Source organism: Cornus florida, unplaced genomic scaffold (genome assembly GCF_030987335.1).
Source record: "Cornus florida cultivar Cherokee Brave unplaced genomic scaffold, ASM3098733v1 CherokeeBrave_3.0.0_Hap2_Chr02, whole genome shotgun sequence".
NCBI classification, from domain to species: domain Eukaryota; kingdom Viridiplantae; phylum Streptophyta; class Magnoliopsida; order Cornales; family Cornaceae; genus Cornus; species Cornus florida.
The window spans coordinates 93758964-93782539 of record NW_026775572.1 but is presented as its reverse complement, the minus strand read 5'-3'; positions in this window follow the sequence as shown (position 1 = coordinate 93782539).

Below are 23576 nucleotides of genomic sequence, written 5' to 3'. Positions count from 1 at the left end.
CTTGTTTGGCATAGTATACTTGAGGGGAGCAGCTTAATGTGTAATGTAAATTTCAAAGGCTTAAACCCTTAGAAGCCTTATAGTAGCATATTTATAGTGACTCTAAATTTCACAAGGCCTCACACACCACGGATATACACCTGTCACCTTTCACCAATGATTAGGAGAACACAATTTAGATATTTTCAGAGCAATGGACCAATGCAGGCCTGCCACCTCAGCTAATTTTGTCACTGATCTACCAGCTACAGCAGGTTACAGGTATGAGTGCTTAATTCCATTTCTGTCTAAACTTAACCTCTAAGAAATGCATATACCAGCTCTCTAGGACCACTGAGATGTGTCACATTCTTCTTTAGGACCACTGAGACGTGTCCTATTCTTGAGCATAGCTGGAAAAGACTATACCGCCCTCAAAATAGAGTTAATTTTACTCAGCACTGTGACAGAGCCGAGGTTGTATTCTACACAATACAGGTACCTGAGCAAACATATATATCTGAAATATCACTGAGAAAAGATCGTAGTACTCCTATGAGCACCTGTAGCTAAAATTAAAGTGCTAAACCTTTTACTGTCCAAGGCTGAAGCATTGCAATATACTATTACAGTACTGTTCGAGGCTGAGGCTGAAGCAATAATTTTTGACATTAATAGACAAACATTTTTTAAGGCAACTTAGGACCAACAGTTTTGGAAAAAAAGGAGAGTGGAGGCACAAGAACACATCTCAAGATCTAGACCTTCTCTTTCTTTTGAATTCAACAAAAAAGAAGGGGAAAAAGATGAAGCCATATTTGGGGATTGCTCTTAAGGGTTCATTGACCACATCCACCTCATCCATGATTGGCTAAACTTCTCTTTAGGACTTCGATGAGCCCTAAGCTTGTAATCTAAACCCTTCTCTTTCATCTTTTTGGCGATTTATTTCTTATGATTAGTGTTATAGTCTCATGTATATAATAAAACTTGGTTTTGCAAGGATTTCTATGGTTTAATTCTTCCTATTGATTTTCTATGTGATTACATGTTGTCTTATGTGTGATTATTTGAGGATTTTTCTCTACACTAGATATTTTTACTAATTGTATTTAATGATGGCTATGTATGGTTTTAATTGGATGGATTTGTCAATTAATTTAATGGATTATGGATTGGACTTGATGGGTTGTACTACACCCTAGTTTACTTGTTGTTAGGTAGACATTTCATACTTGAATTTGATAATCCATGGCTTATTATTGCAAATCGCATTATTCTCTAGATTGATGTGTGCTACAATTGTTGTTCAATTAATGGTTTATGCTTAGATTTGATGAATTGCACTACACCTTAGTTTACTTGTTGTTAGGTAGAAAATTCATGCTTGATTTTGATATCCATGCTTATTATTGCAATTCGTAGTCGCATTTTGATTACAAAAAAGTTTTCCCCAATTAGTTGAAAGCATGTGGTTTAGTGAATGAGCTTGGCAGCGATTTCAATGCCCTAAGCCCTCTCTTCCTATCATTTAAACCCTAGCTCACTTAGTTTAATTTAATTTTATTTTCATTTTATTGAACTTGAGTGTAATGAACCAAACCAAACTCTTTTTTGCAATCTTGTGATCCACTAGAGTCAAAGTTAGATTCCAACTACGTGTTTAATCCTGCGGACGATCCCTACTCGCTATACTTCATAGTAGTAGTGGTTTTATAAATGTAAATTTGACATTCAAAGCTTCCAAAATCACATTCTTATTTTGACCTTGTGAAGTGACCTCTCACAAAAATGGACTTGCAAAAGGCCTGTCATGATGCATGAATTGTTGTTATAACTTAATCTCTATATGCCTAATTGCTATAATTAAATTATTAAACTATTTTGTTTAATTATTAGAAAATAATCTTCAGATGATCTAAGACAGATCTGTCTTGATAGAATTCTGAACAGCAGTTCAATAACTTCATTTTTGACCAAATAATACAATTTTTTTGGGTGGAAACAATTGATTGAGAAAAACCCACTAGCTTTAGCTTGGGGCTATATCAATTTATGGCCGAAAACCATCGTGTGGGGTTCCGAAATCGCATTTTGTAATTATTAGGAGGCATCACAGTATTTTTGTGATTTTTATTAGAAGTTGAAACGAAATTCGATTGTCCTCATAGTTTAAATTTGGTTGTTTTTGTTGATTATGTTTCTTATTCTATTTTTTCAGAAATTTTAAAGAAATTTTATTTTTATGCTTATATTCGGAACTTCGTTCTGTCGTACTAAAACTCGATAAATTTTAAATAATGAGTTAAATATAGGATGTATGTTTGATAAATAATATTAATCATATTGAAAACATACTAGGTATGGTATTAAAATATAATAATCATAGATGGAGTATAGGGTGTAGTATGATAAACGCTATTAAGCTTAATTATTCATTCTCGTTGATAAATAATATTTATTGTATCATTGTTATTATTATATATTTTGATAAATGACATTGATCATATTATAAATGATGTTAATCATAATGTGATTTATGAATAATGTATTGGATTATAAGTTGTTTATTTGATGTTTATATTGCTTTAATTGTTATAACAATTGAAATGGATGGTTTAAATTATTATAATCATGTTATTACAGTATGTTGTGATCTTATATATATATATATATATATATATATATATATATATATTTGATCTTTATCTGTTATTTGTTGGATTATGTGGGAACCATTGTCAAGGTATGGTTTCAGATTTATACACCATTATTAGGATATGGTTGTATATTAAAGGTGAACTGGCTAATAAGTTTAGTCTCATTCCTTGTCATGCCATTGTTAGGATATGAATGACGAATTTAGATATTTTAAGGATGGGCTGGCTAATAAGTTTAGTCTCATACCTCGTGTCAGGTCATAAATTTATTTGTGGATGACATACCATTAAAAGATTATGGCGGATATGATGTTTTATGTTTTGGATAGGATATGGGTTTATATATATGGATATGTGGCACGATATGAGTTTAAAATCTCAGGCTTAGTGGTTAGGGAACATATATTGTCTTGGGGATGCATTACTGGATATAGTGGATTGTTGTGTGCCCTGGTAGATGATGGTACTCATGCCCACCTTATGTGCATTTTGCATGTTGCCTAATATCTGGTTGAGTCCACCCTGTAGTCTAGTGAGAGTCCTTTAGTGTGTATCTATATGTATATACGGACTATGTAGCTATTGCATGAGTTGACTAGGATGTATTCGTTCATTAGGTCTCTGTGGGATGTAGTAGAAAGAATTTGTTTATGAGCCTAACCTACTATTTATTTTTTAGGTCCATGTCAGTAATAGGTTCATGCAGAGCAGAGGCCAATTATCATCACTCTTTCGGTCATAAGATTCTATTTTATGTTTTTAGTATTCAGATGTAGACAGTTATCACTGTTATTTATTTTAGTTAGGATTTTTATTAGGGGTCTACATGGTATTGATTCCCGAGTTGTAAGGATTATTGTATCAAAGGAATTTATTATTTAATAAATATATTTTGAGGATTCAATTATAATTTTAGTTTTCCTTTTAGCATTTTATTTATTCTTTATTTATCCTTTTGTATTTTGTGTTCGTTTATTACCTTATTGTTTCTGATATTTCCGGGTCTTCGAGCCTGGGTCTGTCCAACCCGCACTTAGAAATTCGGGGGTATCACACCTTGAGTCGTGTTAGGACTCGATTAGCTATCTGGATCCCCTGGATTTGGGGGGTCATTACAGAATCACGTAAAAATATTTTTGTTGTGATTTCTATTTTTCATTGTTTTGTTTCCCAAAATGATTTGGTTCTGCAAATCACTGGTTATTTGTGTTGTGCATGTGATCAATTTATTCTTCTGATTGTTTCCCAACAACTGGTATCAGAGCCACGTTATGCACAATAGTAGAGGATGGAAAAGTGAAGATCAAAAGATTTAATGGTTCAAACTTCAGCTTCTAGAAGATGTAGATAGAAGACTATGCATACCAGAAAGATCTGTACCAGCCTCTCATGGGAAAAAACCAAACATGATGAATGATGAAGATTGGACTATAGTTGATCATAAAGCCTCGGGACGGTGTGTTTGAGTCTCCTACTATCGGTTACTTCGAACATCTCCAAAGAGAATACCATAATAGGGTTGTTAGCTGCCATATAGAAGATATACGAGAAACCTTCTACATCAAATAAAGTCTATTTGATGAAGAAGTTATTTAATTTGAAGATAGCTGATGATGTTAATGTGGCTGAACACATCAACAATGTCAACACCATTACAAATCAGTTGGAATCAGTTGGTATTGTGTTCGACGATGAGGTGAGGGCACTATTACTACTATCTATTTTTTCGGACAGTTGGGATGGCTTGGTCATGGCTATGACCAATTCTTCTACATCTGCAAAGTTAAAATTAGAGGATGTTGCTGGATTTATTTTGGGAGAAAAAGTTCAGAGAAGGAATTCATGAGAATCTTCGTTATCTGGTTCTGTGTTAAGTACTGATGAAAGAGGTAGAAAAAACAATAAATGAAATAATAAGAATTGCGGCAAATCAAAGTCACAGGGTTGATCTAAAACTCGACAACTAGAATGTTTTGAAGAAGCATTGCAGGTTAAAACCAGGGAAGAATGGGAGTGTGTTATGGATAATGAGATTGAGTTACTCTCTCCAAACAAGACATGGGAGTTAGTTCCACTCCTTAAAGAAAAATTAGCATTGCATAAAAAATGGGTTTACAGACTAAAGGAAGAACTTAATGGAAGCAAACATTATAAGGCAAGGTTAGTAATGATGGATTTTAACAGAAGGCAGATGCAAGTGTAAAAATTCGTTAACTTTGAAAAGTCAATGCATCAAAGCAACACACTCAATGAAAATAATCAAAGCAATACAAAACAAAGATTGAGGTCTCAAAGTGCTTTTTATTGGACTCGCGTTGTTTGCCCCCCACGAATCATTCACAATTAGTGGTTTCCATCTTTAATTCTTCTATACAAGACTCCTTCCATAACTTCAATTCATGTGACTGATGAATTCAAATAAGCGGATCTCCCTTATGGCAGTCTATGGGTTAGGATGAAGGCATAGGGTGAGCTTATCTTGTTATCTGGACCGAAAAATTGAAAGCATAACATCGGACCTACCAAGTTGGGCTTTCAAATTTGGGTGGCCTAATAAATATGGTAAAATTACATATGGTGACGTGGTTAATTGTCTTTGGTTTGGGAGATTTTCCCGTCCACAGCAGACATCGACTACACGGAAATTTTTTCTCCCATGGTAAAGATTTCTGCCATCAGGTATGTCCTTAGTATTGTGGTGACTGAGGACTTGTATTTATTACAGTTAAATGTCAATACTGATTTCTTCCACGGTGACTTAGAAGAGGATATTTATATGCACCAGCCACAGGGGTATGTTGTGATAGGAAAGGAGAATCTGGTTTGTAAACTCAAGAAGAACTTGTATGGGTTGAAACAGACTCCAAGATGGTGCTATAAGAAATTTGACAACTTTATGTCAAATGTTGGTTTTTATAGGTGTCATGTTGATCACTGTTGTTATTTTAAGAAAACTAATACATCTTCTTTCATACTTCTCTTGTATATAGATGATAAACTTGTTGTAAGTTCAAGCATGGATGAGATTTTGAATATCAAGGCATAACTATGCAAGGAATTTGCCATGAAAGATTTGGGTGCTGCAAAACGAATCCTTAAAGTGAAAGATTAGGCTATGTAGTGTATTACGTGATATAATTGTGGCAACGTTGTGGGTGGGTGTGTGTAAGTGTGTGCAGGTGGCACCAGTAGGCTACCACACTAGGTGAGCTATAGGTGCACAATCCCACATTGCCTGGGTATGGATGGGGCAAGTGTCATATGTAGATTCAAGACCCTTCTATGACACAATGTGTTTTAAAGCCGTGATGACCGTGAACCTACCAAAACTTTGGAATTAAGCGTACTTAATGATGTGTGTCAATTTATTAATAGTCGTAATAGCACGAATCTTTATAGGATAGTACTATATTATCAAGCCCCTAGATCGTGGTCCGGATTGTGAACATAACACACAAACAATCATAGTCTCAAAATCACTAATATCCCTGTAACCTGTCATAACCACACATCCACCTATTTATTTCCCTTTACAAAACCAAGACTAAAAATAAATAGATAAGACGCACATATTACAACTTTAAAGTTTTAAAGTCTGAAATAACATTTATTACATACCAGGAATACTTTAAAGAAATATAATACAAAACATAGTCTATTATGTAGAACAAAACACAACAACACCAGCCCCAACTCTGTCTACAGCTGAGGAGGAACACCCTCCACACCATCCATGCCATGACCTGAAAAGATGTGTATAAAATAGGAATGAGCAACCATAGCTCAGTGAGAATTACTTAAAACGCACTCCTTAATACCTCCGTGAATCCAAATAAAGAACAGATAAAGGATAATGGGATCATACAAGCTTGGAAACAAACAGAATATAAAATGAGATAGTAAAATGAAGTGTCATGCAATGCCAATGCCAATGCTAATGCCACTGACACTTCTCACTTCCCAAAGATCCCATTTCCATCACAAAAAGTTAATGTAATCCACCTAGGGCTGCTCCCCAGTACCACGAGAAGAGAGTTGGTTATCTATCCCTGATATAAGGCCACTCCTTGTTATTATTTGGGGCTCTAGTGACACAACTACGCGTAGAGCCACTTCTTACGTCTCCTTTAGATTCCCATTAACTGCACAGACAAGGCAACTCCTTGTTTGGTTTTGAAATCATTGATTCAATTCCCTTTTCTAAACTCATGGATACAAGGCACCTCCCTGTTATCTGATTTTCAAAACCATTTAATGAAAAATTTGCACTTTCCTTTTCATTCCAACATCATCCCCATGCTCATGTGAGACGCATGTACATTTGTATAACGTGATATACTGGTAATGAAATAAATATGGAAATCTCAACTCATATACAATATCATGGTATTACATTTTAATCCACACACAAGCATGGTAAATTAACAAGCTAATTAATCCATGGTTGTATAACATAAGAAGCATGCTTTCTAACTCACATTTACCACATAACAACATAAACAGTGCTTAATAACATTTAGAAAATCAAGTACAAAACTTCCCATTTCAAGAAATATCATAACAATCAATATTCTAATTTTCAAGTAGCAGCCTATGTTTATAAGGTCATAACTTTTTCTACAGATGGAATCTAAGGCTGAAATTGGTATCGTTGGAAATCTTGTTTCGAGCTAGTCAATTTAGACTCAAAAATCGCTTAATTTGGACTTAAAACAAGGATGTTATGATCCTTTAAAGTTTAGGTTGCTGTGATTCCAGAATTGTGAAAAACAAGTAGCAGCCTATGTTTTAAGCACAAAACACATAGAATTGATTCCTTAAAGGTAAAGGGTGTGAGAGTTAAGTAATCTTACCTCAAAGAAGATAAAATCCCTTGCAAGATCAATCCAAAAGCAATCCAAAGATCAAATAAAAGCTCCAAAACTTGTAAAAAATGAAGAACACTTTCCTTCTTTTGCAACAAAAGACTCCCCTCTTTCAAACAGATTTTCAAACCCCAGAAATGAAGAACTCAGCACAAATTTGATACCAAAATGAAGCCCGTAACATCAACCACACTTTTCATTCACAAACCCTACTCAAAATCCCAACCAAAAGGCATCAAATTTGCAGGACAAGAAGGTGACTACATGGAAAAAGGAAAGAACGAAAATGGCACCTGCAGAATTATATTATTGTATCTATCACCTTTCAATTGCAAAAATAAAAATTAAATACAAACATAGCCTCATCATGTATCTAGGTGTCAAGCTCTCAATCAAGTCAAAAGTAAAACCAAGTGAAATGACCATAAGGTCCTCCAACATCTACCAAATGCCAAGTATGCCTTTTTGCATACTAAAAGTCCACTATGCCCCTTAAACATTTCCAAATACATATTATGCCATTTGTAAAGTAAAAAGTCCATCATGCCCTTTATGAAATAAACAAATGACATTTAAATTAAATTAAACACATTTGTAACTTAAATCATAATAAAATAAAATGCATGAATGCCACCATGTGTGGAAAATGATAAAAATGCAAATCCTCACAGTCTCCCCAACATACAAGGATTTCGTCCCTGAAATCAAGTCATACCTGGGGAAGAAAAAAAATCTGGATACGCAGAATGAACATCCTATTTCCGTTCCCACGTAGCTTCCTCAACACTGTGAGGATGGAATGCTATACTGAAATGCAACGGTGACCCAAACGCTACATGAAGCCTTACCAGAACTTCGATGTGAAGTTGGCATCCCTGTCCGAAACAATGGATAGTGGAACCCCATGCAATCTGACAATCTCTCTGATATACAATCTGCCAAGTGCCTCAACAGAATCTATCGCCTTAATAGGCAAAAAGTGAGCGGTCTTAGTCAATCTATCAATAATGACCTAAACAAACTCATTACCCCTCTGTGCTCTCGGAAGTCCTGTCACAAAATCCATAGCAATACATTTCTATTTCCACTGTGCTACTGGTAATGGTTGCAACAAACCTGCAGGTCTTTGATGCTCTGCCTTTACCTGCTGACAAGTAAGACATCTGGAAACAAACTGAGCTATATCGGCGTTCATCCCATTCCACCAATACTGGCATCTTAAATTATGATACATTTTAGTACCACCTGGATGCACAGTAAAACGAGAAGTGTGAAACTCCAGTAACATATCCTCCCAACAAACCATAGGAACCACAAGCAAACCTCTGAACCATAAGCTACCATCCGTGTGTAAGGTCCAGTCCTTTACTGCATCCCCACCTAAAATCAACTGATGAATGGCAGCTAAATCTGAGTCCTGTCTCTATGCCTCAATCACCCGTGTAACAAGACTAGGTTGAACCATAAGACTAAACAGAAAAGCTGTCTCACAACCAATACTGTCATCACAACACTGTAATCCCATCTCTGCCAGATCCTCCAACATCTTCCATTTCCGAATGGCTAACCTAGCCAAAACGCTATGAGATTTTCGGCTTAAGGCATCTACTACCATATTCGCCTTACCCGGATGATACTACAAATCGAAATCATAATCTTCTAAATACTCTCCCATCGCCTTTGTCTGTTATTCAAGTCCTTCTGAGAGAAAAGGTACTTGAGACTTTTGTGATCCGAGAACTCCTCGAATCGTTCACTAAACAAGTAATGCCTCCAGCTTTTCAAAGCAAAAACAACTAATGCTAACTCCAAGTCATGAGTGGGATAGTTAAGCTCATGAATCTTTAACTGTCTAGATCCATAAGCCACTACTTTACCACCTTGCATCAACATACAGCCCAAACCATATTGATAAGCATCACAAAAGACAACATAACCCAAACCACGCTCAGGTATCACCAATATTGGAGTTGTAGTCAATCTAGTCTTTATCTCCTGAAAAGATGACTCGCAAGCTTCAGTCCAATCAAATCTGATCCCCTTTTGGGTCATCCGAGTCATAGGAGCAGCTAAGCGAGAAAAGTCCCTCACAAACCTGCGGTAATAACCCGCTAAGCCAAGAAAACTCCGAATCTCATACACATTCTTGGGACGTCTCCAATCCAGAACTGCTTCTATCTTCGAAGGATCAACTGAAACCCCACTGCCTGAAACAACATATCCCAAAAACTTCACCTCTTGTAGCCAAAATTCACATTTTGAATACTTGGTATACAAATGGTGCTCTCTCAGCATCTATAACACTATCCTCAGATGAATCTCGTGATCCTCCCGAGATCTTGAATACACAAGAATATCATCCACAAACACTACCATAAACTGATCCAGATATTTATGAAAGACACGGTGTATCAGATCCATGAATGCCGTTGGCGCATTGGTCAAACCAAAAGGCATTACAAGGAACTCATAATGACCATACCGCGTACGAAAAGCTGTATTCGGTAAGGCATGTCATCTTCTGGTTGAATTAGAGTATCATGCCTTTTGGTCCATAAAGCAGTTTAATTTTAATCTTGATCAGGCCGGCTCTAATAGAAAATTATAGCTCAATGAGCTAGAAGAAATCTGGAATGAGGCTTATGAAAATGCCAAAATTTATAAAGCAAAGACTAAAGCATTCCATGATAGACATATCATTAACAAGTCTTTTGTTTTAGGTCAAAAAGTTTGGCTTTTCGATTCCTGATTGCAACTATTCTTAGGGAAGCTTCATTCATGCTAGGAAGGTCATTTTCTTATCACTTCTATGACGACCTTGGTTTTTAGGCCAGCGTGTCCTGTGATGAACCGTAAGGATGATCCGATAACGGATCTGAATGCGAAAGCGAAAATAGAAAACAAGACTCTAAAAAGTCAAAGTGGCTTTCCATGAGGTCGTGGAACTCAACAAGAACTGATGCGGAAGCAAAAGATTGAAAATATGACAAATAAGCTCCCAGGGGCAAAATAGTCATTTCTAAAAACTATAGATTCGGGTGCCACCGAGCACACCGCTGGAAGGACAACGAAAACTAATCAAGATGGACTCAAGAATCGCATGATTCTGAGTCCGGACGAAGGAGAAACGGCATGACGAAGAAAAACGAGCACTTAAGGCAAAAAGGGTAAAGTGGTAATTATCCAGGAAGAACCGGGTGCAACCGAGCACACCGTTGGAAAGACAGCGAAAAATTAGTCAAGTTCAAAAAAAAAAAAAATTCACTTGAATCGGAGTCTGGACGAAAGAGAAAAGCCCAAAAGAAGAATTGATGTCGCGGTGGCCCGACGAGGGACCATGATAGCCCCATGCGCACGCCCATGCGAGCGCCCATGCACACTGCTCGCGTATCGGGTGCACACATGGCTGGCAGCAGCCCATAAAGTTGCTGTGTGGTTTCTTTTTTTAGAAAAATCCGGAACAGAGGCTAAATTTGGAGGCCTAGATGAACTTTTTTGCAAAAATACAAAGAATAAACCCCACTCAAAATTGAGTTTTCTACGTGACATGTGAGAGAATTAAAAACAAACTCATTGTAAAATGCCCAAAATGTCCTCCCAAGAAATCTGGTCCAGAGGGTCGAAAAAGCTGCTAAATTGAAAAACTGAGAGCTGAACTTCGTAAGCGATTTTAGATGCTAAGACGACATTTTTTGGAAAAACACGAAAAAGAAACCCCCCCTAAAATCATGTTTTCTATTCAACCATTTTAAAAGAAGGAAATAAAACTGAATGGAAAAATATAAAATACACCTAGATCAGAATATGCAACAAAAACGCAAAATGAAATCGTAGGAGGCTCAAAACACAAACGATGAGGTTTTGCCTGGAAATGACTATGCACACAAACGTAACTTACCTATTTAGATGAGCTGCAATGATCCATGGCTTAAAAATAAAGCCGATACAAAATTCGACCCCCCAACGGGCAAAAAGGCAAAAATGGACTTGGAATGGGAAACATGGAATCCAAAAATGTAAAATGGAGTCAAATGACCATTTAGCCCTTGGCCACACTTCATACAAGATTTAAAAGACCCTATAAAAGAATGAAAATGGAATTCCCACACCCGATGAAACCATGGTGAAGCAATGACTTGCGATTTTTCAAGGTTTTCATAATATTTCATGAAGTTAAAAAGTACATAAAATACAATATAATGGTCATTGGCCTCCGGCCTCATCTCATACATATCAAATACATTGAAAGAAGTGTACTTAAGTACACATTACATACATGGAATCAAATATACATATTTTAACATATAAGTCTACAAAATGACATTTCATGCTAACATTTGCATGAAATGGAAACTTGAAAGCTACACGACATCCAAGGAATGCTAGGCATCAAGAACCAAGTCTTCGTACCTAAAATATGCCCCAGTATCGTAGGGGTGAGTAACATAAAGCTACTCGTAGGAAATGAGCATGCATCGACCTAGCATTTTACAAATTTATCACCTTAAGGTGAAGCATGTTAAAGGGGCTCATACCACCTAACGTCTATGTCCAAGTGAGACTCAGGGAGCATCCTAAGCTACCTTAGAGTCTAAGCAACAAGAATCATAATATACATACGTGTATGAAATGAATCATGGTTTGGATAATCTAAAGAACACGACAAGAAGAATGCTTGAGCATAAATTAACATGAATTGCATTTTCAATACAATTAAACTAGGTCTAGAGTAATCCATATAACATAACAAAAGCATATTTGAATACAAGTTAACAAAAATCACATTTTCCTTGCAATTCAACAACAAAAGAGCATGTTATACAATGCGACAAGGTATAAGTTCTCAAAGCCATCAACTTAGAATCTAAAGCACAAAATAACAGTGGTGGTTCATGCCACCTAACGTCTAAGTTCTAAATGAATCAATAGGATCAATCCTAAGCTATGTTAGAATGTCAAAACACAATTTTTAATATCGTTGTAATTTAACCAACATTGGGACTTCCAATACAACGCATAAAGCACAATTTCGCAAAGTTAACATCATGTAACTTAAAATGGAACGACAAATAAGGAACAACAAGTTACAACATCATCTAGTTATCAAATTAAAAATGAAATGCAAAGTCAAACAAAGTGGATACTCAGACATCACGCCGGATCAGACCGACAACATAGTTACTTTAGGGTTTCTAGCCCATGGGTAACCTCCCTATGTGCGCACTAGACTATATAGAGGGACTATCCCCCGTACTAGAACCATGTCCTACCCGTAGTCAAACAACGACATCCCTAAGTTTCCAAAATCAACAAGTTGTGCAACAACGCATATATCAACAGGAATATGCAAGATAATCAACTATCTACCAAGTACAACCAAATTTGGAAACCTATACAATACATGCTCTAAGTCCACAACTAATATGATGTGATGAATATCGAATCTTCAATGTGCGATTCGTTACACGCTATGCATGAATGATGTTAAATACGAAATGTGCAAATCATTACACAAGGCAACAATATATTCAATAAGGAAAATATATTCTCATGAGTATAAACATAGCAACTATGTAATCCAATGCTCAAAACATAACCAAATGAATATACAACAAGTCCATGTCCAGGATTTGAATATAGAAACCACTTCTAAAACACAACTAGATCATAGAGCAAATTGATAGAATTTAAATAGATAAACACAATTAAATTCTCTAGTTTTCCGATTCAATTTCAATTAACCTCAATTTAATACATGTTAAAGGGCATGACAAGGTCATCACCTGTATCCATTCTAAAACTCAATTAGGTTGTTAGAACAACCAAGTAGAACGTTAATTAAATCATGCTAATTTAAATTCTAAGGTTCTAAAACAACTTCAAATAGTCCCAAACTAATATATACTAGTAAACAAGTCAGGGCTAATACAAACATCAAGTTAAAACCTTAATTAAGCTAATGGGACCACAAAATAGATTTTAATTAATTCTTTTAATTAAAATCTCTAGATTTTTAAACTTAACCAAATGCTCTCAAATTAACCTATGTTGGAAAATATGCCAAGGACTAATGTAATATCACATTACAAGTTTATTTCATTCAATTTATGACCATGCAAATTAAACTTTCACTAAAGTTAAATATAAAACAAAAGTTGCAATTCTCATGCAATAAATCCCAATTTAATACATGTGAACAACCACACCAAAGCTTAATTTTCTAGCATGCCACAATTCAATTCCAAGTTGTATATCACCATGAGGATTAAATCTTAAACATGGAATTTAATTAAATAAAAGGTTTCAAAATCTAACCGAATATTCTAAATCAAATACATGTGAAACTATATGGCATGTAAATCAAGATTATCAAGTCGGAATTCAAATAGAGTGAATAGTGCACTCGGGTCAAATTAATTAATTTAATTAATTAATAATTACTAACTTTTAAAACACCTCCAATCACTTTCAAATTCAACTATGTTGGAGAGCATGCTAAGGCCTAATTTAATATGCTAACACATATTGATTTCAAGTTAGTTAAGGCCATGTGAATTAATCTTTCATCTAAGATAAATATTAAATAAAATCTTTAATACTTATTCAAATGTTCCAATTTTAATACACGACAATGAGCATATCAAGGGGCAATATAAAATCATGCTACATGTTTAAACCAAGTCACGAGCAACCAGGAAAATTAGATCCCGTACAAGGAAAATAAATAATAAAATCTCTAGATTTTATATTTAATCATGCAAACAAGTAGTATAAGCATCACAAGCATGCTATATAACAAGAATTTAAACCTAGAACATCCCCTACCTCAATTTGAGATGAAAATCCCAAAGGCCCACCAAAATAAAAGTGCTCCGAATTCGACGATATCACTAGGTTTTGTCGGGGACAATGCCGTGAACATAAACCCCATGAAAGCCCCATCAAAATCATAACTTGACCTTAAAACCAAACTCAAGAAATGGTCAAAACTAAATTATAATAAGGGGGAAAGGTAGAGCACGGCGAGGGGAACAACAAACGTTAAGGCCGAAGACTTTCCATCAAGGAAAAGTGAACCAAAAGAGGAGAGAGAAGATGGCAGCTCCCCTTGGGCTGCCATGGGAGCTCCAAGTCATGCATGAAGATAGGAAAAGATGAAAAATGAAATATCTCACCCCCCTTTTATAAAAATCTCAAAAAGTGCCCCGAACGGGCCAGGTCGGGTTTGGAAAAGTAAAATTTGAGCAAACGTGCTCAAATGGCAAAAATTTGTGAACGAAAAGATTGAAAATGATAAAATATGAACAACAGAAGAAACGACATCAAAAACTGAGTCCCGAGCAGAGAGTTATGCCCAAAACAAGTTTGGCGCAAACTAGGGCCAAAAACCCTAAAACTGAAAAACATCGACCAGGAGGAAATTCCAAGAGTACACAACTCGATGAAATGTGAAAATGAATCCCGTACGAGGATCCAGGCTCAAAACAAGACATTTTGCAATAACTTTTATTAATTGCACAATGGCCCCTCCAAAAAGTGAAAACTGCGCTTATGGCCCAGAATGAAAATATCTTCCAAAAGATATTTTCTTAGATGCTCTGAAATAAAATATCTTCAAAAGATATTTATGAAAAACACCCCAAGAAATGAAAAAGATTCTGAAGAATTATGCATCTATGCCCCTGTGGACACCGGGAGCAACCAGAGTACTTTCTTGCAAAAGTAAAGATACATATTTCGAGGAAACCACTCAAGATGAAGGCACGTGAAGTCAAAAACCAAATCCGAGCATGAGAAGTGAGGTTGTGCCAACAATGTGACGAATGGGGAAAAGACAGAATAGGGAAAAAGACGAAACAGGGAAAATGACGAAAGGCGCATAGTGTCCGAAAAGTGAAAATGCAGAAATGACTCGGTCCTCAAAGGAAGTTGTCAATCCATGGAAAAGAGTCTCAGGAACCAATTCCAAGCACTCGAGATGACACTAAGCGACATGAAACAGAGCTCAGAAAAGAAAATTAAACAAAAAAAATTCATTCGTAAAATTTCAGGAAAAAAGAAAGGAAGGCAAATGACCGGGTCGTTACAACTTCTGTATTCTCCTTTGGTGCAGTTGAGCAGTAAGATCCGAAGAATGGGAATCTTTTTTAAGTCAATGGATAATGGCTTAAGCCTTACATTGACAACATAGTCCTAGTTAGATATGTGAATTCCATCATCTTAATCGATCCAATTTATGAGGACTAGAAAGATTCTCATTTTGTCTAGCTATCGACATTAAATTTAGCACTTCAAGGAAGCAAATTCTTTCCATTCTAAGCTTCCTTCTATACTTGTTACCATGAACCAAATTTCTCTCCAAATGACTGAATAGAATTTCCACTTTGCATTCTTCAAGAATCATACACATGACCATTCAAGTGGCCATAGTGGGTTTTTGTAGTCATACAAAGGTTGGTAACATTCTTGGGCATCTTTGATCAACAATTCATTAGAGTAACTGAGCATCTTGCATCTGGACGCTATTTTTTGCGTCCGGATGCCAACTATTGAAGGATCTTGTGTCCGAATGCCACCACCAGGACGCACTTGCGTCTGGACGCCAACTACTGTTGCTACTCACGTCCAGACTCCACAACTGGCATTTGGACGCCATTCTATCACCATCAGCCCCCATGCGCAAAAATGACTCATAAAGAGCCCAGCTACAGTCAACGTCCGGACGCCATGCCTCGCGTCCAGACTCGAAAGCCCGTGAAGCCAACTCGAGCCCAGCTCGGGATTTTATAAGCTTTACTCCTTCAGTCCTTATTCACAACCTACATCTCCCAACTCCTAACCCTACTTTCCCACACCATCTCAAAATTGTATTTCACTCTTTCCATCTCTATTTTTCATCCATTCATCATCTTTCAATCAAGGAGGTCAAATTGAGGTAAGTTCTTTTCTCTTCTCTCTTCCATATTTCAACTATTGATTATTTCATGGAGATGAGAACTTGATTTTGTGGGTAAATGATTTCTTAAGTAAATGATTGTTGTGCTTTAATTCTAGATTCATGCTCGTTGGATTCAAATGATCTAATCATCCTATATGTTCTTTACTTTTCAGTCTTGCACACCTCGTGTTCGACAAACATCTAGAACCAACTTCCTTCACTCAAATGGCCTCTATTTCTACTTCTAAGCGTACTCACAAATCCAAGGGGTCTTATGAGGAAACTACTAATTCGAATGGGTCTAAATGGTCCATTCAATTTGAAACTACATTTGATGTTAGGAATGTCTTTCATAAGCATGCCGACACAGACTGGGCCGTCAAAAATCTCAGAAAATGTGGACTACCATCCATATTTTAGCCTTGTCATAATGTGGTCTATCCTCGCTTAGTTCGTCAGTTTTACAAAAATGTTTCATACAAACCTCAGGAACCAACCAAGCTTTCAGCTACAATTGATGGCACCATGCCCTCGTTTACATTGGATGATATTGTAGTTGCATATGGATATCCAATCAACTCCCCAGTTGATGTGGACGGTCAGCCTCTCTATGCTCCCCTCCCTGATATTCTTGATTTATTGGATGACCTAACAGATGTTTTGAAAGAAGTAGCACATAGCAATCTCAAAAGTTTAGATAACACCTTACCTAAAAGGTCCTTTGTTCCACAATGGATTTGGTTCATTGAGGTTCTACTGGCTACGAATGTTCTTCCAATTAGAAAACTTATAGCAATTTTGGATTTCTGTTCCCACTTTGATTATGAATCAAATCTTGAAGGTTTATACTAAATTGATTGTCCGTAGAAAGGAAAGCTCTTTGACTTGGTCCTTCCCATTTCCCAATTTAATAACAAAGATGATTAAAGATCAAGGATTTGTGATTCTATGTAATGAGCAACGGGCGACTTCAAAGAAGGTTTATAATTTCAAAGATTGGAAGGAGCAACTTATTGCCCATAATGGTGAAGTAATGAAATAATCAAGCTCTTGAAAGAGCTGGCACTTCGCCCTCTATTTTGAGGGTAGATTGGTTTTATCTTTAGTTTTTATAGTTCATGCTATTTATTTCTGTTTTGTGTGTTTTGAATAATGTTAGGATTTGGGCCGTGTCTGGCATGACAATTGTGGGTGCACTTTTTGATGTGCACATATTTTGGTTTTCTTTCTCGGTTTTGAATAAAGTATGACATATTACTTCATATTTATATCTTTATATATGTCTATGCTTTTATGCTTGGTATATAGTTTTTGTGAATGGATTATCAGGTCCAAGTTTGGGGGAAGAAATTTCACTTTGTCGCTACGACTGGTTGCACTAAAGTTATTATCTCGCACTCGGTAGTTTTTCTCCTTTTACACTTCTTTGCATGCTTAATTTCTATACTTGCTTTCATACATTGAGGACAATGTATCATTTAAGTTTGGGGGTGTTGAGAGCTAGCTATTCACAGGTAGATTGTCTTTGTTGAGTATGATTGAATTATTTAGTTATAGTTAATATGTAAAAAATAAATAAATAAATAAATAAAAATAAAATAAAATTGCATGTTTAAGCAAATGATTTTTGGCGTTGTTGGAACTAAGTTTAGGGAGGGGGGGAATTTATGTGATTAATACAACTTGTATGCTTATATAGGATATCAAGGAATGATTGAAAGTTGTCAGCATGATTGTTCAAATGAAAAAGGTCCATTGCATGATTTAAATGTTTTATTTTGGAGTCTTTCATCTCTAAGTGACTTCACAATGCACATTGAGCACACAGAAAATTGCATTCCCTTCCTTGTGATTTTACTTAATTGACTCCCTAAATTGGTAGGTCGGATGAATGAAATAATCCTTGGCATTTAAAAAAAAAAAAAATGAATAAAACTGCATTATTTCAACATGTCAATTGATTAAAAAGGAAGACAAGGAAAGAATGTAAGATGTATGATTAGTTTGAGTTCGTAGCCTAACTATTCCGAGTCATTACGCCCTTAGGAGTGTCTTTACACTTAACGCCCTAAGACCATCTGGTTTGGGAGTCGTTGGCTCAACGCTTGTTACATGGGGTGATTAGGGAGCTTAAGGAACTTGGACATTGCACATGGTCATACATAAATAAATAACACAAGATGTGTTCAAATAAATGCATGCCTTGGATTATGATTTCAAAAGATAGATTAATGATGGGAAAATATTGAATGAACCATAAAAGGGTTAAAAGTGCATTTTAAAAGAAAATAAAAATTCGGTTCACTTCTAAGGAACTTGAGATGAAATTCTATTATAAATGAGATGATAAAGATCATGTATGTGGACTAGTTTATTAATGCATGAATGCTAGGAATTGAATACTGCTTTGAGATATCATTGTATGCATACTTGTTGTAGTCTTCATGATAGAGTTTTTCCCTAAAGTCATATGTTTCAATGTACACTAAAATGAGTCTTGTTACTTAGTGTTTGTGGGTATCATTTCTGGTAAACCCTCACGAGACTTCACTCGTCCTTTAGGGATACCTAGGGGTTTAAAAGGCTTGTTACATATGCTAAATGTAATCGTCACTTCCATGAAAGAGGAGAAGTCTGTATTTCAATTTTGTTTTGCTAAGGGACTAGTAAAATGTAAGTTTAGGGGTCTGATAAGCATCAAATATTGCATATTTAAGCGCCCTTAATTGCATTAGTTAAGTCCATTATTTGATCTGTGTATATAGATTAATTGCATTTTTATATTTTTGTGCCTTTGCAGGTCTTTTTGCTAAAAAGGAATAAGAATAAGGTTTTAAGGATTTTTGGAGTAGAAGTCATATCGGGCCTACATATCAAGTGGTTTTCAAGGATAAATGAGCTGAATAGGCAATGGATGCAATCAGAGCTAAATAAAGAAGAAGAAGCCAAAGAAGCATGCCTCGCGTTCGGACACAACATTTGCCGTTCGAACGCCAAACCATCATGACCTCGCATCCGGACGCCATTCTACGCGTCTAGACGTAAGGCTACAGGCCCCTATTTTAATTAAGTCCGATTTTATTCTATCTTGAACGAAAATTCAAATTTTGAACGAATTCTCTTATTTAGAAGCTCATGTAAGGATAAAGGAGGGCTTGTATCAAGTCAGTTAGTTTTTGGTTTTTGAAAAAAGATATTGTGGGAGAGACGATTTTCTTAAGGTTCTTGGCTGATTTTTTCAATAATGGTAAGAAGAGGGATTTCTTTCTCTTCTTCAATCCTGGAGGTTCCTGCCATATCCATGAGAGGTTAAATCCCTTTCTTGGGAGTTGATATAACTTAAACCAAGTAAACATGTGTTGATTTGTATTTCCATTTGGGGATTTTTATTGTATATATTCAGTTTCATAAATTAGAAGTATTTACATTGAAATAATGTATTTTGCATTGAATTAATGTATGTGATTATCATTTGAATATATATTTATGTTGATTTGTTTTCTTGTCTTAGAAATCACATTGATACAAATATTACACTTGATTTCCTATAGTGACAATGGGAAAAAATTTATGGAATGGTTCTATTGGCATGTAATTGAGCATTTATATAGGTTATGCTTAAGGAAGATGGACCATGCTACACCTTTAGATTAATATAGTTAGGTAGATGGTCCAAACCAACTGAAGATAATCTATGATATTTAATTGATTTCATGTGCTGCAACATACCATTGAAGGACCTTGATAGGCCATGCCTAAGGAAGATGATTCATACCATAATCTAGTTTAGGTGGATGAACCATGCTAACCAAAGATGGGTTATGGTTAGTCCTGAATGTATGATCTTCTTGACGATATTGTGGTAGTTTTATGCTTCTACACATCATTATATATATATATATAATTGTTTATCCCCAAGTTGAGTGCAAATTTAACATGTTTATGAGGTTAAGGTGAAGTGAATTCCCTAGCCTTCTCTTTATAAGTTCAATCCATTCTAATCATATTACTTACTATTTTATGAAATTTTAAATTCATAGGTTAAGTGACAAACCAGTTGAATTATCATCTCTATTATCAAATTAGGAAGTAATTTTACAATTCTGTTTGCCATAAACTAGCAATCCTTGTGGTTCGACAGCCCCCTACTATAGCATTAATCTATAATATTGAATGTGCTATTGTTATTAGTGGTATTTTTAAGTAGTACACATTTGTGCACATCACTCAGCACCTGGCTTAACGTTCTTCAGCTGCAGGTTGGTACCATGGAAGGCACCCTTACAGACTTTTGTAAGGAGATAAGAGAGGGACAACAACTTCTGCAGGCAATGGTGCAGTCACTTATCGATCGTGGCGGTGCCGGTCCGGGTCCATCGTGTTCCACCTTTATGGAGGATTAAGCATTGTGTTGCTTTTAGTTTTATTTAGTTCATGCTACTTATTTTTACTTTGTGTGTTTTTAGAATAATGTTAGGATTTGGGCCATTTTTGGCATGACAATTGTCAGTGCACTTTGTGATGTGCACAATTTTGATTTCATTCCGGGTTTTGAATAAAGCATGACATGTTATTTTATATTCATATCTTTATATATGTCTATGCTTTTATACTTGGTACCTAGTTTTTGTAAATAGATTATCAGGTACAAGTTTTGGAGAAGAAGTTTAGATTTTTCACTGCGACTGGTTGCACTGGAGTTATTATCTTGCACTCGGTGGTTTCCCTCCTTTTACACTTCTTCGCATGCTTAATTTTTCTACTTGTTTTCTAACATTGAGGACAATGTATATTGTAAGTTTGAGGGTGTTGAGAGTTAGCAATTCATAGGCATATTGTCATTGTTGAATGTGGTTGAATTGTTACATATAGTTGAATTGCTTACAAAAAAATAAATAATAAAAATAATAAAATAATAAAAATAATAATAAAATAAAAAAATATTGTATGTTTTGGCAAATGATTTTTGGTGTTATTGGAACTAAGTTTGGGGGAGGGTTTATGTGATTAATACAACTTGTATGCTTATATAGGATGTTGATGAGTGCTCAAATGTGACGTATTTTAGCACCTAAGCTAGGGTATTTTAGTCCATTCATCTATCTTACTTTCATGTCTTCGATACTTATTTGTGTTTTTGTCTATTTCAGGTTAATAAAGTTCAAACAGGCTAACAAGAGCCATTTAACACAGTTTTGGAGTTAAGGAGCAAAGTTGGAAAGAAGCTAAGAAAAATACACCAAGGGAACTTCGATCGATCGAAGGGAAGTCCCGATCGATCGAAGTGGTCTTCAATTGATCGAAATGAGGCGGTGCCAGCTTAGCCAATCAGATAAGGCCAAAGAAGATATTTTCAAGCCACGTCAGCTTCGATCGATCGAAGCTAAGTGTTTGATTGATCGAAATGCCTGCTGGTAGTGAGCTGTCTAATTCTCGAGAGCGCCGATTTCTACCTAACTTGTGTAGTTGCAAATTTCTTCCAATTAGAGGTTGTAAGTCTGACTTGGTCCTTACTCAAAGGAGTATATAATTAATTTATTGAACATTTATTGCATGACAGAAGATAGATAAAGATATTACCAATTATAGAAATTTTCCTCTCTCTAGAACTAGGGTTTTAGAGAAGAAAGCAAAGATGAAGATGATGATGCCAACCTCCAAGCTAGCCCTTAAGGGTTCCATGTCCACTGTAATAAGTGGCTAAATCCTTCTCTTGGGGCTAGAGATAGCCCCTAGGTTTGCTTCTCAAACCAAGCTTTTATGTATTTTGGGGGGTTTTAGTTGTAATAGATGTTTTAACCATGAATAAATATAGATCTTGTGATTTCTACTTGATTTGTATATTTAATGCTTTCAATTGATCATTTGGCTCTATTCATATGTCTATGTATGCTAGAATTGATGTTCATGTTTTTATCTCTAGATTTACTGAGGTTGATGCATGCCTATGTGTATTGATAATGTTGATCTAATGATGGTCAAGGCATGGTGCTTAATGGAACACTTTTGTGATTTATTTGATGGTTTACACTTGTTTCTTCATAGATTGTATCACATCTCTAGTTTAATTAGTTTAATTTCATGTCTCTAGCTTAGTTGTAGAGTAATTGCTTTAATTTCTTAGGTAGGTGAACAATCCATTCTTGTTTCTTGATGTTCTATATTTATGAATGCAAATAGTGCATGTCTCTAGATATTTGTGCGTACATTAATTGTGGTTTAATTGAATGGATATTAGTCTCATTTGATAGGTTGTGTTATTCATTTACATTGGCTAGACAATCTATACTTATTTGCCATCCATGCTTAGTTTCAATTGATGTCACATACACACAAGTTACAATTTAAATTTCCCCATTAATGTAAAATTGCTAGTGTTTGATGAAGTGAAGCTTAGTGGTCACTCTAAGCCCCAAGACCTCTCTCCTATATCTTTTCCCTACTTTCTAGATTGCTCTTTTTACTTGCATTAATCTTTAATTGCATTATAGTTTAATTAATCAATCACCAATCAATCTTTGATCATTCGACCTACTAATCCAATATTAGCTTCCATCATAAATACACCTCCTTTCCCTTGGGACAATCCCTACTCAATCTTGCTATATTTTTAGTTAGAAGTGGTAGTGGTATTTCCTAAATTAAAACGTGGCCACACTACACACTTTTTGCTTGTTGCCTCGACACACACAAAGTTTTGGCGCGGTTGCCGGGGATTGGCACCATTGTATTTGGAAATTAATTAGGAATTTGTACTCTTTTGATCTTGTTTTTATTTTTATTTTATTTTGGTCACTTATTGTGTTTGTTCTTGATTGACTAGGTGAATTGAGCCAAAAGGGGTGAAGCAAAAAGACTCTAGAGCAAAAGAAGCCAAGCAAAGCTAAGCAAGAGCATAAAAAGCACAAAAATAAAATAAAAATTGCAAAATCATTTGAAGTTGCTTAAGGACCTTTTGTGAGCTTCTCTAAACTCTATCTCTAGTTAAATCGTGAGCCTGCATGGAGGTAATTTAATTTTTCTTGCATATTGTTCAGAGCATGGGAGCATGGGATCATCGTATGTGGAGGATTGTTGATTATTGATTTGTTGCAGAGGAGAAGTGATTGATACTTGCTTGATGCTTGTTTATGT